General features: G+C 51.1%; 1 protein-coding gene across 1 annotated transcript in view; it reads left to right on the plus strand.

The window, feature by feature from the left end:
• The first annotated feature begins 1,275 nt into the window (after window positions 1-1,275).
• The window catches only part of CCDC130 (coiled-coil domain containing 130), a 37,570-nt gene continuing 36,646 nt past the window's right edge, over window positions 1,276-2,199 (plus strand). The window contains exons 1-2 of the mRNA XM_011953190.1: window positions 1,276-1,561; window positions 1,662-1,772. The gene's annotated coding sequence lies outside the window, so the exon portion shown is untranslated. The remainder of the gene's footprint in view (window positions 1,562-1,661; window positions 1,773-2,199) is intronic.

A 2,199-nucleotide genomic window follows, 5' to 3' on the forward strand; every position in this document is an offset into this window, starting at 1 on the left:
CAGGATGGTCTCGATCTCCTGACCTTGTGATCCGCCCGCCTCGGCCTCCCAAAGTGCTGGGATTACAGGCTTGAGCCACCGCGCCCGGCCGGCCTGATTATATTTTTGACACTAAAAGTATCGTATGCAGGAAGACAGCTGGCACACACGGAAACTTCATGCAAATAGAATAAAGTACCCTGTCTAAAAGGCAAATTAGAAGTAGGTGTCCTATTCTCCAACTTGGAGAACACAGCCTAGGCTGGGCTTCAGCCCCATTCTCATGCTCTTAGCCAGGCACACTTGTTCAGGGCACAACGTGCACAACCGTACACAGTGGCCCTGACTATGTCTGTATGCAACTACAAAAACAACAATAGGCCGGGCGCAGTGGCTCACGCCTGTAATCCCAGTACTTTGGGGGGCCAAGGCAGGCGGATCAGAAGATCAGGAGTTCGAAAATAGCCTGGCCAATATGCTGAAACCCCGTCTCTACTAAAAGTACAAAAATTAGCCGGGCATGGTGGCGGGCACCTGCAATCCCAGCTATTCAGGAGGGGCTGAGGCAGGAGAATCGCTTGAACCCGGGAGGCAGAGGTTGCAGTGAGCCGAGACCGCACCACTACACTCCAGCCTAGGCGACAGAGCAAGATTCAATCTCAAAAAAAAAAAAAAAAAAGTGAAAAAGGATCCGGTATCCAAATGTGTTTTATATAAAATGAATCGTTTTCAGTGCACTGAGGAAGTTTTCTATTTAAAGAAATCCTGCTGTGAACTCTTTTGTGAAGAATGCTTTCCTAATGGAATTAGTCACCACAGAGTCATCTCTGCAAACTTCAGGTTTGCGGTTTTGCCTAAGCACGATCTGGCCGGAGAAGTAGATAAATTACAGATGTCGCTAATAAATTAGAGTACTCAAAGGCAAAAGAGGAAAGAAAAAAAAAATTGACACGTGTATATGAACAAAATTGACACAGAGGTCTCCACCGGCGCTTAATCACGGCCGAGATCCTCCTGCTTGTGTTTGTCCTTCGGTCGACACACGCTACAAGTCAGCTTCTGTCCAACTGGGTAGGGAACGAACTGACAACAAAGAACAATTAAGAGAAGGTTGGCCCAGTGAAAGCAAGGGACCATTGAAGAGTTAAATAAAGGCGTGGCCACGTTCTGGCCCCGCCCCACCCCGGTCGCCCTGACAACAGCGCCGGCGTCTGGGCTGAGCTTCAGGCTCACAGTCAGACTCCCACAGGCCACCGCGCGCGCTCACTTGCGCTTGCGCCTCGGACCTGGCGTCAACCAGCGAAGTCTGAACCCGCCTCCGGGAGCCTCGCCGAGCAAAGAATTAAGATCCGAAGGGCCCAGGAGGGATAAGAAAACTTGTCTGGGTGCCCACTTGGTACTGAGCGCCCTTGGGAGGGCTCTGGAGAAGACCATCGCCTTCCGGGGTAGCTCCCTCCCTCAAAAGTTTGAGATCATGGTCCAGTTCTCGCGTCTCCCAGCCTCAGTTTCCCCATTAGTAGGAAAGGAGTTCACAGCCTCTACCTCAGAGGAGGCTTTGAGGATTCAGAAAACTCAGAAGAGGGTAGGCTTTATGGTGAGCGCTGGGTAGGACTTCGGGCTGGGAGTGCTGGGCTGAAGAGTCCCGACAACAGCCCGAGAACGTATTATTATTGTTCTTATAGGGAAGGAAACCGAGGTCCAGAAAAGTTATGATTCGCCCCAAGGGGATCGCCTGGCAGGACCTGAAGGGGAAGCGGCCCGTCCTGGAGTAACCCTCACTGGAGAATCCAGAGGTGGGATGAGCTTTGTACCTATCTCAGCAGAGGGAGGCGGATAATATTTAAATATTATGAGTGGGGAGAAGGAATGAAGGCAAGAAATAGAATGCCCAAAATGCCCCAAACGCCATCCGGACCATAAAAGTGGTGGCGATAGTGTTGGACTTAGGAGCTCAAAGATGCTAACCTTCACAGGCCTGGTGGCCCAAGTCTGTAGTCCCAGCTACTTGGAAGGCTGAGGCAGGAGGATCGCCGTAGCCCAGGAGTGCCAATCCATCCTGGGCAACGGAGTGAGATCCTTGTCTCCTTAAAAAAAAAAAAAAAAAAGTGCATACTTTTTTTTTTTGAGACAGAGTCTCGCTCTGTTGCCCAGGCTGGAGTACAGCGGCATGATCTCGGCTCACTGCAACCTTCGCCTTCCGGGTTCAAGCAGCTCTCCTGC

The sequence above is a fragment of the Colobus angolensis genome, unplaced genomic scaffold (genome assembly GCF_000951035.1).
Source record: "Colobus angolensis palliatus isolate OR3802 unplaced genomic scaffold, Cang.pa_1.0 Scaffold36, whole genome shotgun sequence".
NCBI classification, from domain to species: Eukaryota; Metazoa; Chordata; class Mammalia; order Primates; family Cercopithecidae; genus Colobus; species Colobus angolensis.